This window comes from Strix aluco, chromosome 14, assembly GCF_031877795.1.
Source record: "Strix aluco isolate bStrAlu1 chromosome 14, bStrAlu1.hap1, whole genome shotgun sequence".
NCBI classification, from domain to species: domain Eukaryota; kingdom Metazoa; phylum Chordata; class Aves; order Strigiformes; family Strigidae; genus Strix; species Strix aluco.
Window position 1 is genome coordinate 11,016,140 of NC_133944.1, and position 19,177 is coordinate 11,035,316.

General features: G+C 40.7%; 1 protein-coding gene and 1 long non-coding RNA gene across 6 annotated transcripts in view; one reads left to right on the plus strand and one right to left on the minus strand.

Annotated features, from left to right (window-relative positions):
- Nucleotides 1–546: 546 nt before the first annotated feature.
- On the minus strand, nt 547–16,171 carry LOC141929561 (uncharacterized). Its single transcript, XR_012625060.1, has 4 exons — nt 16,114–16,171; nt 15,682–15,823; nt 2,057–3,212; nt 547–1,003 (listed from the first exon to the last, which is right to left on the minus strand). It is a non-coding gene; the product is annotated as an uncharacterized LOC141929561 (long non-coding RNA).
- Nucleotides 16,172–16,211: 40 nt separating this feature from the next.
- Nucleotides 16,212–19,177, plus strand: part of GARRE1 (granule associated Rac and RHOG effector 1) — a 60,928-nt gene continuing 57,962 nt past the window's right edge. For 2 of the 5 annotated variants that reach the window (XM_074839534.1, XM_074839537.1), the window contains exon 1: nt 16,269–16,279. The gene's annotated coding sequence lies outside the window, so the exon portion shown is untranslated. Of the gene's footprint in view, nt 16,280–16,996; nt 17,111–19,177 lie in introns of those variants that run through there. The other 3 variants (XM_074839533.1, XM_074839535.1, XM_074839536.1) reach the window with 3 other exon arrangements.

The window sequence follows — 19,177 nt, forward strand, 5'->3', positions numbered from 1 at the left end:
ACCTTGAAGATCATCTAGTCCAACCATAAAAAGTTTTTGTTCCTGGGCTCGTCTTCAGAATACTTTTAAAGTCTTTCTTGATGATCAGGACAGCAATCACAGGTGGTGATGACTTTGTTTAATGCTCCCACTGCTCATTCTTTCTATGTTTTATTGCTTGCCTATTGGAATTAATTTCTGCATGTAGTAATTGTTTGGTTGTAGTAATTGTATGGTTCATATAGTCCTCATAAGGACTTTTGGTTCATTAGATAAAACAAAATTTTGGAATATGCATGTTTAGGAAACATGGATATTGATGGATCTTGTGCAGAGGTATCAGATCTTGAATCCATGATACAGATGCTTGGCACTCCTGAAACTTGCTGCAGAGCATCTCAGCTTGGCAGTGCTGAAAAAGTGAACCTCTACATAGTTCTCTGAGGGTTTCCTAATGAGTCACTGGAACTGGAACTCCACACTCCTGATTCCAGGTCTTGCACCGTATCTTTTGTACTAAAAAGTACTGCTGTTGGTTAGATTCATGATACACAAACACTTCTTGGCTAGAAAGTAGAACTGTGTTTTTAATATGCTTTTTATCTGTTGCAGGTTTTACAGGTTTTAAAACCCATGCAGAGAAATTTTTCAGATTCCACTCCCTTCTCTCTTCCCCTTGGAGGGGTGGGGGGGATTCTTAAATATTCCTGCTACAGACCTGCCTGCTCGTCGCAGACTTTTTCAGATGTGGAAGAGGGTCTGAACAATCGGGGGCAGAGCTGGGAGCCAGAGGCCGCCTGTCCTGTCCAGCCAGTTCCCCAGCAGTGCAGCAGTACACAGCAAATGCCCCGCCAAGGAAACGTAGCCTCTCGGAAGCAGAAAATAGTAATAAACTACATCAAGTCGGTGTGGCAGTTGATCGTCCAAGGCTTTGTAGCAGTTCTGCAGCTTTGCTAAGCAGTTACCAACAGATGGCAATACTGCACTGAGTATTCGGTGTCTGTGCGGTCCCGGGGACTTCCCCCTGTACTTACCAGGGAATTGCAAAATGGTTACTACCTTGTTTTAAACTCCTCTCATAATACACAAACATCATCATTCTGAAAAAAAAAATATGAACATCACTTGTTTTGATGATTATACACAGGGGCGATGCTTTTGAATGCCATCAGGGGTGGCCCATCTCTTTACCCATTGAAGGTAATAGGAAATTCAGTAGTTTCACTGGGGGTTCTGTTAATAATCAGAACTTTTGAAAGAGGTCACCCTTAAAATACTAGAGATTTGTCCAAAACACCAAATTCTTTTTTTAAATACATGTAAAACTCAAAAGTTTGAAATGATGGGTTTTTTTAATAAGGCATCGTTCTCCTTTTAAGGAATAATTATGTGGGCCAAAACCCACAAGGCATCCTGAGAACATAAATTGTATTCTGGTGGGTAAAAAAATTTCCATTTATGTCAGAGGCATGGTCCATAATAGAGATATTTGCTATAAGTTTCTTATTATTACAGGTAGTCTTTCATCTATGAAAAGCCAGAGTATAAATGAGCGTTAAGCTACCGTATTTTAATTACTTGGCATTCTAAGATGGGTAATGGCATTATAGTAAATGGGCTAACTTTCTCAGAGACAGAAAAATTATCAAACTAGGGCTTTTTTTATATTAGCAATTTTACTAAGTAATAGTTTTCTGGGTTTTAATATATTTATTACTGATCTGGAAAGAAAGCAAAGATCTGAAAAGGGAGCAGCAAAATCTGTAGAAGACAGGTTATTTATATTAAGGCTAGAGAGGTCTAGAAAGAACTTCAAAAGACCCAATTAGACAACATCACATGGGCAGACTGATGGCAAGCAAAACTCAATTTTGATAACTACAAAGTATTATGCTACGTGCGGGAAGGAGTTATTTATATGATTCAAAGCATTCTAAAAAAGTGTATCAGATTAGAAAACAGACTGAGGTCATGATTAGCTGTGGCTAAAACAGGTAAACAAAATGTTGGGATGTATAAGAAAAGTCATAATGAGTAAGCTGAAGAATATTAGAGAAATCAATATTGATAACTTTACCTGGAAGAAAGTATAATGATACGAGCTGCAAAGATCTCAGTAAAGGATACTGCAGAGTTAGATGAAATTAAAAGGATGAAAAGAATGACCTGGGCCAGGGAAGAGGCAAACTGAAAGATGTTTGGTTTTTACCCTTAAAATGAATCAGGCCTGAAAGGCCTGTGATTAAAAAACCCATAAAAATTACAGAATAGTACAGGAAAGGTAGATTTTGAACTTCAGTTCTTGCTGTCCTGTAGCAGGAAAACAAGAGGAAATTTGTTGTGAAATGCAAAAATAACAATAATAAAATAAGCATGTAATTATATTACAAAACTTATTGTTAAGGGAGATCATTGAGACCAACAATTTCACAAGATTCAAAAAGAGATTCAGGGGTTAAATTGTTGCCAGTAATACTCGAAAATAGTGATTTCTTCGAGTAAAAAATTGTGGGAAGTATAGGAAAATGCCATGCTTCTGGTTTTTAACATTCAAAACAGATTTAAGATTAAGTTGAGATTTGATATGTACAGCAGATTATTCATTACCTATGGGTCTTCTACACCTTCCTCCAAATCATCTGCTGATGGCTGCTGTTAGAAACAAGACATTAGGCTAAATGTATATTAGCTGAATGATTCCTATACCCACACTGCACAAAATTCCTATTGTGAGTCGTATTCTGCAATGATCATATTCTTTAATTATACTGAAATCACAAATAGATTTCAGCAAGCCTGTGCAGAGATGCATTTCAATGGACCTAACAGTGACTTCCTAATTTGCACATTATTTACCCTAGTTATAGCAGGTAACTAGATATTTATATACATAAAAATGTATTTTTCAGAAAATAAAAATACATTTCTGAAAAAAGATATATTGAAGTAATGCAAATCTTTACTTTCCTGCAGAACAGCCAACAGTGTTTCTGTTCTTTCCTTGAATATGCAACTGCTTCAAATCCTTCAGAAGAATGCCTGGCTTCTTAGCGATCATATTTGGGCTCCCAAGTGTCCAACACAAAGCTTCAGGCTGCATTAACATCCTGCTTGGGGTATAACTGAAGTTGTTCACAGTCTCTCCCCAGATTGTTCCTGCTTTTTTTGGGCTAACTTGATGGAAGATCCGTGGAGATCACTACTGCATAAGCTGTTAACATCTCTGTATACACCTGATAGGGAATACACATGGAAGAGAACACCAGTGTCATCCTTTCTGAAGAACTGAGTATTTCCATGCTTCAGTTATCAGCCCACAAAATGACTGTAATGCTAACACTTTACATGAATGGTAACTAGTTAATTAACATTTCTTAAAAGTCCTGAAACCTCAGATTAATAGTGCTCTGGAGTATAAAGACATAATATTATTTCATAGCGCATTTGTCATTTAAAAAGCTCTATGCCTAAAGCTTTAATCAAACTCTGTAAGATGAGAGCAATTTCCTTTTTGTCACATTTGGGTCTCATCTCTGCTAAGATGCATGTGTAGTTAAAATATATATTTCTTTTGAGAGGAACACGAGTACTACTGTTTATATGATCATGGAAGCCAAATCCAACAGTAGAATCCTACACTTGAGAGAGGTGTTTTAAGAGTTATTTTTAGAAGATATATTTCCTAAATTTACAGATTGTGACACTATATCACTTCTAGTAGTGCAGAAAAAAATCTCTTCATCCGTTAACTATTGTTTTACCAAAGCTATCAAGTCACCATGTCTCAAAAAAGTCTTGGTTCTAACAAAGACCGCTATTTTTTGTTATATGAAACAATTACTGGCTACCAGATTAGATCTGTTTTGGTAGCATAGAAGTACATTCATCTTGGGTACAATTCCTCTATACGCAATGGATTTTAACAAGGCAGGAAATTAATTTATAATTTACCGTTACGCTATATCAAATACTACAGAAAGCAAGGGTATTCGTTTCAATAATGAGAAAAGAACTATGAATTTTCAGTAATGTCCACAGCTACAGAAATCAGAGCTTTTAATGGTGGCCAAGAACACTTACTTGAATAGTACAAAATCACTTCAGATATATATGTGTGACTTGAGGCTGAAATCTGATGGGTAGTTGGCACTTACGCCATAAACATTAATATAGGAACAGAACTGAAAGTGTTGAGACACCGATAACTTCAATGGCAGCAAAATCAGGCCCCATGCAATAGTTGTTTTCAAGCTGCAGATGACACTATAGAGCATCAGACTTATTTGGACTCCAGTTTAATGTCCATGCAAAAATCTTTCTCTTCTCTCGCAAAAAAAGATAATACACAGCAGAAGCTTGTTATTCAAGCCTCATCTTCCGCCTTAGCACACAGCATCAAAAACATTACTGTATGTACAGCGCAAGCAGCAGCGGAGGCTGAGGCTGAGGGCATGGGGGTCTGCCCCTTTCAAAAGCAGATTTCTGCTTGGTCAGAAAGGCTGCAGGGCGATGGCCTGCAATCATCCAGGTTCCAGTGGCTACACAAAAGCAGCTCTGACCACATGTATTCTTTTCTTGTATTCTGGGAAGCCAAGTGTATGTGGAAAGCTTTTTCTGCTTTTTTTGTGTAATCTACACTGACAGGCAAATTCCTTCTGAAGTGTTTTGAGACATTACATATAAACTTCAGCCAGTCTCTTGCAATTCAGTGTTTCTTTCCCTTTACAAGCAGAGAAGCTGAAATAAGGTTTTTACTCTGAACGGTGACTGGAAGAACAGCAATGGTGCCTCCTCTGATTTTTATATTACATTCGGTTTACAATTTCAATAAAGATCTATCTATTTACTAGTTGTCAGCCTGGCCCATTTAATATTAAAAGTTACTATTGCTGACTTCAATATGAAAATGAATAGACATTCAGGAAGCACAATTAATAATTCTGCCAATCATGCAATGCCCAGGAAGCTTACTCTATCATAACTGCATTAGTAGTGTCACACTAATAAGACAAACCAGCAGGCAAATTACTCATCTAAAAAGAAAGCAAGCAGGTTTTTTCATGTAGGATAGCAAGGTTGTTAAATTATGTATACTTTTTGACTATATTCACAGTAAGAGCACTTGCCAAGTTCACAGAGGAGATGACTGCGCAAGCCTAGTTTGTAGGTCTGTGACCCAGCCATCGTCTCGTTTTTATAAGATGAGCCAATCAGTGAGGTAAAATATGGTTCCACGGAAAACAATGGGAAGTTCATTTTGATGTTAGTGGAATTATGTCAGTTCCCACAACTATTACTTTTTCAGGTAATTGTTATATTTATTATACGTTATATTAGCTTTAATTAACTATTAATGATTATATTTATGTATCATTATAATTATATAAATATTACACATTGTACTTACTTTGCACATATATGCAATAGAGACGAAAGGTCTTAAAACATACTATTTGGAGAAAATGATATGTATTTCCAGATTAAAAGTACTTTCCACAATGGAAATGGTTTAATGCAGACATTTAAGTTACTTGGGTTTCTAGTAAAATACATTTTTTGCAGTCATAGATTCTGATCTACTCCCATTAAGCGAACACAAAGATTGCCGCTCATCTTAAAGCAGCAGAACCAAGCTCTCAGAGTATGTTCTTTAAAATATGCTTACTAATTTAAATGTTCATCATTGCTGCAGTGAATAGCATACATGTCTGAGGATTAGGAATTTACAGTATCAAATAGGAGGTGACTTAAACTGTTTTGGTCATGTCCGTATTAATTCGAAGTTCTAGCAAATTCCCTATGTACAATTTTTCGATTGTAAGTCGAGTCCCTAATGGGAAGCGAAGACAGCTTTAAAGTACCATTCACATGCAATTCTTGGCAGCTGACCCACTAAAGCAGAGTTTTGAGACTTGTGCTTTGCACTGCTATCATTTCTGTGACTAGTTTCCTTCCTCCCCTCTCAGTGGGGCTCCTGCTGGGAATGTAACACACATCACTGGAGTAAGCAGTGATGTGCCAGTCTGCATCTGCTACAAAGCAGCCTAAAAATAAAACCCAATTGGACAATGCCATTTGGTGTACAGCAGCACATAGTCTAGTAACGTAAACCAGACTGTCAGCAAAGATAAATGATTGTTCAGCTACATGCCAAACAAATCTCAGGGTCTTAAAAAAACCCAGAAACTATCCTTTGATATTCATTTATAAACTTAAATCTCTCAAGATTTATTATCATTGCAATTTAATGAATTTGCATCAGTGAAAAGCATAATGAGAATGTCTCCTTAAAATTTACTATTAATATTGTAAGAAAGCCCATCTTGCAGCTTGTTTCAGTTCAAGGAAGTTCTCTGGTAACGTAGGTTTTGTTTTAGAAGATGTCTACCCTTCAGGTTGACGTTTTTTGCTGTGCATATCAGATGAGCCTGATTCTTTTGACAGTATCTCTTTAAAACCCCAGTTCCGGAGACTGAATCTTTTTGAAGAGACCTACATGTTAATGTTGTTCTTTCCACAGGTTTCGTTTGAAATACCTGCCTGCATTTTTTTGCTTGTGCATATTTTCAAACTCCTTGAATTTAAAAGGGTATGACCATATAGAGGGCACAAATGACTAACTAAATGCAAATAATTGCAGGCTTTTAAGCTACAGATACAACTCTGTGCCTCATTCTTCATGCTACCATACAATTTTGCAGGGGGAAAACTCTCCAGATCTTTGCATTTTTGAAGTTTTCAAATTCCTATTGAATTGGATTTTGAGGGTATTTACAAATACTATTCTTAATTAATAAATTGCTGACCTTGAAACAAATGCCCACATTTATTTTATGTAAAATGGGAGTGCAATTAGACACAGCATGGAATCATATTAACTGCAGGTCCTGGACCTTCAATGAGATCTATGTGTAAATGGATCTCACTGCAAGATCTGCACCATGATTTTTAAAATCATTAAGTAAAAACATGACCAAAGCTAACAGGCTTTAAATATCTTCTGTTACTGCTACTATAGTTAAGGCTGGAAATCCCCAAATTACATGTATACCATTGTACAGCTGGAGAAATGAGCTTTACAGAGATTTCTGTTTATATATTTTCGGAAAAATGATTACACACTCTTGAAAACATAGGGTATAAAACCACTACAGATTGAACTTCATTCTTATTATGGCCTGTGCTGGTTTTCCAATTCTACATGCACAAAACCATGAGAGAGAGTGTCCCAAAGTATTATGAGCTTGATTTTCTCAGGAAACCACCATTCCTAGACTTGTGAGACAAAGCAAAACATGAAGTTCATGGAACTTGCAATCAGAAGGCCAAAATTAGCAACTCTGAAGACTGTCAGCATGTTATTTAATCCATATGAGGAGAAAACACAACTCCTGTTAGGAACAAATGTGTCTAATCCCTAAATCCTACTTTTCTGAGACCATCATTGGGGTCACCCTGCATACATAGTCAAGAGCTTGTTAGCTGGCACAGGGGTCAAGCTCACATGGTTGTGGGCAATTATTCCAGGAAATAGCAAATCATGTTAGCTCAACAACTCTACGGATTATTTGTTCTCTAGAAACAATATTGAGTAGATTGGGGGATAGATGTGCATGTTGTACATTTTAATTTAAGAGCACATAACAATAGAAGTTTTTCATTACTTTTATGATTATTATCTGATACAGTCTCTATGTCAGAACAGAATTGTCTCCAAATTTGTACAGAAGAGAAAATATTTAGATCTGCATTGTGTCCCCAACTCAGAATGCTATTTATAAGCCCTGATGCTACTACAGTTTATTTACCATCTTTTTCTATTTAGCTTTTGGTATCTTGGAAAACAAAGACAAATACGATAAATCAACTCTGTGTCTTTTTATCATATTAATCTTTGTAAAAACAGGTAATTCATTTATTTCTCACAATATATATGGTGACAATTAAAGATAAGACAAATACATGTGTGTACCTGTGCATGTGCATATGCATTTCTTGGCATGTTGAGCTGGATAAAAACTGATTACAGCTAGCATTAGTGAAATATCAAAAATAATGGGCATATCATTCTTTATTTCATATGGAGGCAGCATGTATTTAGCTTACTTAGAGGAAGCTAAGCATAAGCTACTTTATTGTGATAAATTCACAATAGGTTCCCTTACTAATTAGTTCCCTTACTAATTAGGTTTTTTATTTCCTATATGACTATGCATTTCAATCTCTTTTCTTCTCCTTTTTCTTTTATGCTAAATGGAACATCTGTCAACTACATCACCATGTCTGAGATATTCTCCCATTAAAAAGGAAAAAGAGTATATTCTGTATCCTATTTATTGCCTTCTCATCTTCCAACTCTTGGAATTACAAAGATCCTCAAGATGTATATACAGTGTGTTGATGCTCAATACCACTACCAAAGCTTAACATTGAAAGATCTATATCATATAATTTCTTCGTTCTAACTCTTGGAATTCCAAAAGAAAACTAACGTGCAAAATCCAACAACAGAAAACAACTGATGTACAGAATTTGTATGGCCTACAGATTGTTTTACTACTCCATTATGTTTTAGTAACTGTTGGCTCGATGTTATGTGCCTAAAAGGATCTGAAGTATGTATATTTGGGTTATAGTGTCTTGATTCATCAGTGTGAAATTTTAAAAAAACCTTCACCTGTGGGTACTGTTTATCTGCTTCTTTGAATTATTTAGCAGTGCACACACAAAGCTGAAAATCTTTCTTCCCCTCAAACCTCAGTTGTCAGTTGCTACCACAGGGCTGTTGTCTCACAGTCCCTCGTGCTGACAGGTAGGACAACTCACACAAGAGTTGCATACTGCATATGTGCAGTTCTTGTGGGACTGATGTTTTGTTTCCTGCCTCTCACGCCAGCAAGAACTGTGATCAGATTGATACTGACTTGGTAGCTTTTTATACCTCCTTTTACAGTACTGCAGTTGATCAGATGTCGTGCAAGAGCTGGGAACCACAACTGTCCATTTCAACAAAACTACACACAACTTATATTAATGACAGATGAATCACGACCTTTGGAGCCAAACGGCAATTAAGAGGTTTGCATGTGTCTCTTGAAACAAGGAGAAGGTAGAAATGGAGACAGGGCATGCAGAGAGCACCTTTAACTAGCTCACTCAGTCATAGAGGGCATCTATCTGCCTTAGATGCCCTGGCACATTTGGAAGATGGTGAAGGATCTAAAATTATTGTGGGATGCTGGAGAAATACGTTCCGGTAGCCCTTAGATTCAAGCAGATGGAATTTCTGGGCTATGAAAAAGACAACAGCAGAGTGAGCCATAAACACTGTGAGACCTGCTCCTGCATCCTTGGCATGTATCCAGCAGTGCAGGATATTTGCATCTGATAACACAGCCAGTTGTGTACCATTTTGGCTGAGGAAGTTTAAAAAGCAAACAAACAAAAAATCACTGGGCACTGTATCACTCAGCTTTAGTGATGAAGAGAGTGAGCTGCTCAAACCTGATGTCAGCTTTATCAAGCAGAACCAGGCCCAGGTGGTGGACCACAATGCAAGCAAACCAAATACACTCTTGGCAGCAGTTACAGAGAAAGTATGAAAGCGCTAGAAGGTGGCTAAACAAATCAAGAACCTGAACCAGCCACTGTGGTCAGCTACGTTGGCTTTCTTGTTGGAGCCAGAGGAAAATGGTACTCAGCCACTCAAGCAGTGCTAGCTGCACAGGTCCCTTGGACAACAGATGAGATTGGGTTGCCGAGTTTCAGTAGATAAGTCCCAGTCTTCTCTGTCAACATCCTGAATATCTTCTCAAGCATAGGACAGACAGGTGGCCAAAGCTCCATTGTGGCCAAAGACTAGGTTATAGGCATCTCACATTTCATGATGTCACCAGGAGATCCAGACCGGTTTGGATAGGACACCCAAAAGAGGCTCTGTGTTGAAGGGTTTAACAAGAGTAGTTTATGAAGGAAGCTTTGTCAGTCTCATATTTTGTTGTTCCTGAGAAATGCCTTCCTGTAAATGGATTACTTCAATCCCAATCTCAGTTGGGGCCTTTGAGTATTTCTGTAATTAATGAAGAAACTCTAGAGAAAAGACTAGTTCATTCACGTGTCATGCCTGCATCAGATCACAGCTTTATCTACTACATTTTTCTGTATGTAATCAAATAACTTAGCAAAGTTTCAATCATGAGATACTGACTTACATGTTTCTCTGTTATACTTCTGTTCAACCTACTTTCATAATTCCATGTTCTCCATTACAAAATTACTCCTTATTTGGCAGTTTTCCATGTTTTCCAATACAAAATGATCTGTATAGGCAAAATGTAATAACAGTACCACTAAGGCAGCTGAAATTAAGTTGCCTTTGTTACAGTGCCCTAACAGAACTAAGGCAATGCAATAGCATCTGATCCCCTGTACAGTCTCCCTGCAACAATCCTGTGTTGCAGGAACAACCATTAAAACTACCATTTCAGCTTCTTTCTAGACCACTTAAAATATTTATACATATTTATAAACCTGATTAATTTTTGTGTATTTATATAAACATAAGTTAAAATAAATAATCTAAAATTCACCATTTATATGGTAACATCTTTAGTATAGACTATTAAAATAAGAATTATATGTCCAAAATAAGACACTTACTAAAAAAGTCAAATTCTGTTATCTGAAACATACATAATACCTTATTGCAATCAGTCATACAAAGTCAAACATACAAAACATAATTTGGCAGGTAGCCTCTAATTTCAAACATTTAGTAGAAGGGATACTATTTTTCTATACCTGTTTATAAATGTTCTAGAATTAATTCTAAAATTTGTTTCACTTCTTAAATAGTGTTTAGGCTCTATCATATGAGAAGCCCTAAATACCCTATTAATAAGTTGGGTCAATTACATAAAACTACATTTTACTCTTAAGTCGCAACCTTACAATGGAATATACTTAAATGCCATAAGTTAAAAAAAAAATCAGCCTAGTTCTCATTCACACATTTACAGCATATCTGTTTTATAACAATCTTCTAAGATCTAGTATTACAAAATGTCAACAACAGTTCTTTCTGTCTCACAAATATTCTCTCAACACCTCCATATTTGCTGCATACTTTGAACAGTTCTAAGCCAACTGCTAATGGGTAACTAATAATGAATTCATAATCATTTGCTACTCATCAGAACATATTTTTTAAATATAAAAACTTCTCCAGTATTTAGATGGCCATGCAAACTATTTTACCACAGCTGGCTGAGAAGTAAATTTTTGTGGTTTTGCAAGCTGGTTCCTTTTTGTGAAAGTTTTCAAGAAAACAAGCAAAATGAGATCCCAGACATCTGAATCACCAGACATTAAAAAAAAATTATACATGTGTTTAAGTAGTTGACTTCCTAAAGCAAAAATATGAAATGCCAGTGGCCATTTTGTGCATGCAGTTGGGAGTACTCCACTCCTGTGCCCATCTAACTGGTTGCAGCAGGCAAAGAATTTGTTTCAGGGTCGAGTCCTCCATTTCGGCACAACTGGAAGACAGTTTTTTAAGTAGAACAGCAATTTAAAAACAAACACATCTTCTTCATTTCTGGACTAGGGACACTGACCTTAGAAATATCTGAAATTCTTCCACTGCCTGTAAACAAAAATGGACTGCAGGCAGTCATGATCATATGTCACTCTTACAAAACATTCTTACTTGTTGGCTACTTTTTGGAAAGGTTATTTGCTGTCAATCAAGTGACAAGTTCTGCTTATAATAATGGTGATGACATCAGACCTGTAGAAGAGAAGATTAGTATGGGGAGTCTAAATATATAAACTAGAAGGTCATGGGACATATCCAACGTCAATTGAAGTCAATGGCCTCCATTCACTTTGATCAGAACTGGACTGATCCATGTAGGATTAAGAGAATTTTTATTTATTTATTTATTTATTTATTTATTTATTTTTTTATTTTTCCTATAGCCAGTATCATTGGCTTGCAGCCTAGGATTTTTTAAGGTGACCTGGATCTTTGATTTGTCTGACAAGAAAAGGTGATTGTCCCTATTTTTATTTTTAGGTGGCCATATATAGTCAGTCATGTTCACTCTTTCCAAAGTGGGACTTGCCCTGTGGAGGTAACGGGCAAGAATTTTTCCAAACAGCAGGCTGGGGGCTCTAACCACACATTTCTTTTGCCATTTGGTATTGTTTACAAAGAAGCTGGGCAAAAGGCCAATTCTCATTTTAAGCCTCAGGTTGGACACAATGGTCGGTCAATGTACTGAGTGGTATAAAGCATAGGTCAGCAGCTTTCCTGTCAGGCAGCAAATAACTAAATTTCACTTGTCTGAAATAGGATTTTAGTTGTCCAGGACTGCAGGACAAAAGGACTGTTCTCACCCTGACAGCTGGAATGGATGATTTGTGAAATGTATTTTTAGAAGTCTTATTTGCCTACGTGTATGCCTGCATTGTCAAACATTCAGACAGCAAGAGCGAGTTAGGCTACAAGCCACAACGACTGTGACATACTGTACAAACTAGATCTAAACCTGCATTTTCATTACTTCTCACCCTCCAACTGCAAATATACAGTCCAAATATTAATGCAACACTACTGCTGTTCTTCCTGTACTTCAACATACTATCACACAGCATTCACAGTAATCAGTAACCACAAAGCGAAAATCACTGCTGATACAATAGGACATTAGTGATCAAGTCTGTTGTCCCAAATCACCCTGGTTTTCCCCACATTTCCTTTTCCTGAACATACCTCTATCTGATTAACAGAAACGACAACCTCTTGTAAATCAGCTTTTTCCTTTAACAAGACAATGCACTCTTGAGGGATTTTATTACTAACATTCATCCACCTAATCTGGTCCCACACCTTGCTGATACGCATATCCTTATTAACATTTGCACATGGGTATTGTGCCAGTGCTGCCTTTTTTCTGAGCTAATGATTTCTTCCTCCTGTAGCCCATGACATCAGCTTGCAGCCATAATACATTTAAAAGCTGGTTTCCCCTCTCTCTAAACAACATTGTTACAATTTTTGTTTAAACAGTGTACTGGCTTCCTCCGCTTCCTCTTCAATGGAGGTCTTGGAAAGCACTTTTCACGTATACATAACATCAGTAGCAAAATCATAAATATAACTGAACACATCTATTCTATGCTCATTTACATATGACTTTATTAATAGTTAATCATACTACCATCTTTCAAAATATTTAGAATTCACAAAATAAAAAAATAGACTATTCAGTATAAATATAGCATTGTAGGCATCCAGGAAAATAATTTTAATGTACGATGTCACAGTAGATAGCTACACAACATATTTTCTAGTCCTTAAGAGTTCCCTCTTTATTCTGCATTGGCTATTATGCACTTCTGCTGAATTGAATGTTTTCATACTCTGTTTGTATTAAGAAGTGTGAACTTCCTATTTATTTCCCAGTCTGTCTTAAACTCCTACCATCTGGTTAAAACATATTAGCTTTAAGGCTAGGATTCTTAACAGTCTTCCGTGCCTTTATGCTCTTAATCTATAAACTTAATCTGTAATAAATTTCAAATGAAATGTCTGATCTTTAGAGACAGTTATATGTTAAAAGTTGTTATGCAGCACCGTAAAAAAAATTATAATAATATGTAAATAAATCCGGCAAGTCAAAATAAAAAATACGCTTATTTTGTGTAACTCCACTGTTAGTGTTGACAGAACCAAATTCTGTGCACATCCACTGAATACAAGTAAATCACTAGGATAACAAAATACGGAGCAGATTTGGACACCTCCTGATGGTGTGAAAGAACATGTTTGTGCATTGTGTTGAACTGTAAGACTAGGTCTGTCGAACAAATTTCTACCTGTGAATACAGTATGCTTTAGTCAGCGTGGCTTATGTAGTTTTGGGATCTATTGGTAAAACTGCACGTTGGTAAAACACATAGCACTATGAGAAAAAGTTCTGGTGGATGGCCATCAGCTAGTGCAATATAATTTGCCAGCTATTCATCAGGGCAGGAAACTTGTGATCCTGTAAAGCACCATATCACACAACCAAGAACTGCAAAGTATGTGGCTTGGAGGGCAGAAGGGTTTCTGGAAGGCAGAACAGTTTGCAGGTGGAAAATGTCAGTAGCTCACCAGGGATTCTAGCTTTCTTTCTGGACGGGCCTGGACTCGACACGCAACAAGACTCAAGTGCGAGTGGTAACATTTGCCTTAGTAACTCCTGATGGTTTTCTTCTTCCTGCAACAGCCCCCAGCACTGCTCTGCGCTGGCTATGTGACACAACCTCAGCACAAGAGCAACACTTGAGCTCCTGGGGAGCTGCTTGCAGCTAAAAAGCTCCAGACTGGCTACCCTGCTTCCCAAGAATAGGAAATAGAAGTATCCCTAAAAATACATGTCTGTTCGTGTGTGTGAATCTCTCTCTCTTAATTCCTTAAAAAAACCCCAAGCAACACAAAACCAAAAAACAGGAGGTATTTTGTGGGCTTTTTTGGATTCCTTTTAAGATGTAGCCTCGGTATCTGGCCTGGGAGGAAGGAAAATCCATCCCAGTATTTTCTTTTCTCTTTCCCTTCCTCTTCAGCTCCCTCTGACTTCCTTTACATTCAGTTTTTCCGCTTCATGCCTATACTTCCTTCCAACCAAAAACTTGTTGAAACCTCATCAAAGTCTTTTTATCTTTTTTTTCTAAATCAATGTTTTATCTACCACTTAGTTAAAAGCAGGGGGAAAAAAAAAAAAGAAAAAAGGTACCTTCTCCAGCCCTTTATTGCACTCTTTCAGTACAAAGAATACTCCGGCACCCCTCTCTCTTGAAGGAGCCAACAACATGACAGCCTTCTGTTCCCTTGTGTGCTTTCCAAGTATTTCCCAGGTATCTCTTAATTTGAGGACTAAATTTACTAGGAAGAGACATGCTTAGTAGACATGCAAGAATCAGAAAAGTTCGGAGGGAACGCACTGATGAGAAGCCCAGTCTGCCAGCAACCATCTGTTATGGAGAAGGAAACAAAGCCACAGATTGCTCCTAGGCAGCTCCCCACAGACACTACTTGAGGACTATTTCTAGCTTGTGGCTAGAAGGTGTCCAATAAATTGACAATTTCACTTCTTCCCACAGAGTTTTCTGATTAGAAGCACTGAAACTAGTGGAAATTACTGTTATTTTCACTTTGTTAGTATCATATCCAAGTGTGTGGGTTTGGGGTTTTTTTGGGGGGGAATTAGAGCCAGATGATCAGATGCTTAGCCCTGTAGACAAAATTTTTGCTTACATATATTCCAACAATTTTAAACTACTCTCCTACTATTACACATTACCTTATTTTCTAACTTCTACCAGACTTTTCCGTACGTTATTAAATGCTTTTTCCATTTAAAATGTAAGAGTCTAAATAAGCCTTGGAAATAAAAAATAATCACCTTCTACTAAGAAAGACAGGATTAAGAGAAGACTATTTCTATGGAAATAGGATTTGAAAATACATCGTATTGCACTGCAAACTTTTCTGTATAAAATCTGCATTAAGACGTAGAAATAATAAGAAACCAGTTTAAACTCACACAGCAAAGCCATCATAGACCAGGCCTGTTTCTGAACAATTCCTAAAGCTGTACCACCATGGCAATTATGCCCAAGGGATCAATTTGAGATAATTTTTGTGCATTTTACCTAATTCCCAAATAAATCCATTTAACAGCAGCGTTGAATTCTGCCGTGTCGCCAGCTAGCGATTTTGAACGGAAGAGGAATACAGTGCTTCGCAGGTGCCACTGGCCATCTCCATCACGACTTGCTCTACTGAGGAAGGACACTGCACAAAACAACAGAACGTTGTGAGTAACCTCGTTATTTTAAGCACGTATCAAATATTCACCGATTATTTCCCCCCTCCCTTCTCCCCTTTTCCTCTACCTGGCCGTCCCTCACCCTCGTTCCCCTGCAGTCCTCGCAGCCGGGGCCCATCCCGGGCGGTCCCTGTCACCCCCTCCCCGGGACAACCCCGCCGCCCCCCCGCCCCGCCGTGCCCCCGGCGGCACCCCCGCCCCCGGGGACCCGCGGTGCTGCCGCTGCCCTCCCGCCGCCCCCTCGCCCTCCCCTCACCCCTCAGCCGGCGGCCGCCCGCCCTCTCCCGCCTTCCCCTTCCCGCTGTCACTCGCGGCTCCGCCCGCCCCCTCGCCCGGCCCCTCCCCGGCGCCCGGCGGAGGAGCCGCCGTTTCCGGAGTACACAGAGCGGGGCTGGCCGCGCGGCGGGGGCTGTCGCGGGCAGGTGAGTGAGCGCCGCCGCCGCCGCCCCCGCTCCCGCCGACCGGCCTTGCCCCGGCCCCGCGGCGAGGGCTGTCCCCGGCCGCTGCCCGCGGGCGGCCGGCAGCAGCCCCGCAGCGCGGCCGGCGGGGCCCTGGCGGTGCGAGGCACCGGGCTGGCATGGACGGCGTTACCGCCGCTCCTCCCTCCCCGGGCGCCCAGGGGGACGGGGCGCGGAGGAGGGCGGCCAGCGCCCGGTGGCCGCTCGGGGGAGCCCCCCGGGCCGCGGCGGGGGGCAGAGGCAGGGGCTGGGAGGAGCCGCCGGCGGCGTCTGCGAGGAGCCCCGGCCGGGGGGAGGGCGGCGGCGGCGGCGGCGGTGCCCCGGGGCGCGGCCCGGGGGTTGTCGCCGCGCTCCCTCGGCCCGGCCCTGTGGCGGCGGGGACAGCCGCGGCGCGGGCGCGCAGCCCGGGGCGGTGGCGAGGTTGCGGCCGCCCCCCCCCCCTCCTCTTCCCCCCCCCTCCCTCTTCCCCCCCCCCCTCTTCCCGCCGCCGTGACCCGTGTGCGGGCAGCCCCGGGGAGCGCGGCGGGGGCTGGGACTGCGCCTGCGGGAATTCCTGCGCACCTTCCTGCGAAATAGTGACCCGCGGCCGCCCGGGGCGCCAGCCCGCCCCGGCCCGGCAGCGAGACCCCGCCGCGGGGGCCTCCCCTCGGGGCGGCGCGGCGCTCCGTTGGCCCGGCCGGGGGCTGCCGGCGGTGAGGCGGCCGTGCGGGCCTCCCGGGCGGTGCCTCTGGCACCTGCCCCGCGGTGGGGGGTCACGTCGGCCTCCCCGGAGCACACCTCGTCGCGGTGCCCACGGTGGGTTCTCTTCGCGGCCCCCGGCCCGAGGGCCTGCGGGCAGGGCTCTCTCAGTCCGGGCGGCCGCTGCAGCGGGCTGCGCTCGAGCGGGTTTTTCACCTGATGCTCTCTGAAAGCGCTGGTTGTTACCTGGCCTTTATTACGTTGTATGCGTGTGATAACTGCAAGCAGAAGAGGATAACTCGTTTTGGGTTGTAGCTTAAAACTTTACTAATACACCTTTGCTTCTCCCTGTTTGGGGGGTTTTATTGTTTGAATGGAGAAGCAGTGGTGCAGGTATGTGTCAGGCGGATGTTGGCTTAGAAATTTGGAAGAAGTTGAAAGATCTTGTTTGTTTGTGCTACGTGAGATTATAAACCTTGTTAAGAGTATAATCGGCCATTATTATTATCATTGTTGGTTTTATAGAGGAACACATGTCTGGGTGTCTTGAAGAGTGGCTCACGTCAGTCGTGTGTAGCCGTAATAAACTGCTGGGCTTTTCAGAGGCGGTCAGCCTGTGGCTCTGGAGGCACACGCAGCTGGCAGAAGGTTGAGGCTTGGTTCCCAAAATGGCACTGCATCTTGTAACTGCCGGTGTGGCTGTCGGATAATCTCAGATCTAGAGGTTGGGGAGACAGTCGCTGTGGATTTTAAGGTTATTGTTGCTTGACGTTTCTGTTTTCTTAGCCTGGTGCTGTCTTGCAAAGGGGCGGTGGTGCTTTTGAGGAACTGTTGTTGATTTCTGTGGGTGATGGGCGGCTGAAGCTCCTGCGGTATGCTCCCCTGCCCTCACCTCTCTGAGGTATGTGGTATGTGTCGTGTAGCTCCCAGCCACCTGAAGGGTTTGCTATGCAGCTTGTGGGATCAGGAGTGTTGGCCGATCTTGGTATGTGCACAGGTGCTATTTGTGTATCATGGGTATCAACATGATTTTGAACTTGGCTGGAGTCTTTTATGAAGCAACATTTTTACAGAAGATAAGCTGGACCGTTCTGTAAAGAATTGCTATTTTTCCAAGTTCAAGACTTGCCCATGGTTTTATTTTCTTCCCTTTTTTTTTTTTTCTCTTTTGTACTTTCCCTTCTAGAAGGAAAGACTTTCCAAGTATTTAATCTGTGGTTGTGAAGGTGTGTTTCAGGCCAACATATGTGTTTCTGGTGCTTTGTGGAACCTTTTGGGGTGTGAGGAACCGGGCTGAAAGCAGCACAGAGCCACTGCTTCCCATGCGTCTTGTGGTACTGCTTCCTAGGCCAGCGTAAGGCATAAATCCTTCTGTTAGCGTTTCTCTTTCTGAATCAGGAGTTACTTAGGGGTGTTAGGAAACTAGAAATAATGCATATAGGGAATATTTTTCTAGTCAAAAGTCTCTTCTGAGACTGAAACTTCATTAACAGGTAAATAATTCTTCATCAAACTAATATGCAAGTATTTGCTATAGATGTTTAAAAGAGAAGTCTAGGTTTCTTCCGCTTCTCAGGCATCAACTTGTATTTGATCACTTGACTCATTTTCCACTGGAATCTTATTTTTCTGAGTTTTTTTTTTCTTCTTGCTGTCTCCAACCTGAGAGCTTTTTTTCCTCACTTCCCATTATTTGTTACTTTTCAACACCTTTTCTTCTCCAGCATACAAATGACAGCCAGTTTTTCTTTGCAGCAAAACAACTGTATTTTTGCTGTCCTATAAAGTATAAGTAAGCTTCCTTTTATACCCTGAATTAACTTTAGTTTAAGTATTGCCACTCGCCTCTTGTTACTCAAAACAGGGTTGTGTCAAGAGAAATTGGGCTGCTGCTTTTGTTTATATAGTGGTACTGTAATAGGGAAAGACTTGTTCTTGGTATGATGAATGCTGGTACACCAGAAATCCTCCTAATGATAGTGATTAATGGGTGCTGCTCAAAATAGCTATCACTGATATGACTAATTGTGCCATATGAAAAGAGCTCCTTTATTCTCAGTAATCTCAAGGTGTTTCTACAGTTTTAGAGAAATGCCTGATCTGTGCAGACAGATAACTGCACAGTGAAATGAGGAACTTGCAGTGAAGTATGCCAGTTCTTTAAGAGCTTGCTGCTGCACTGCA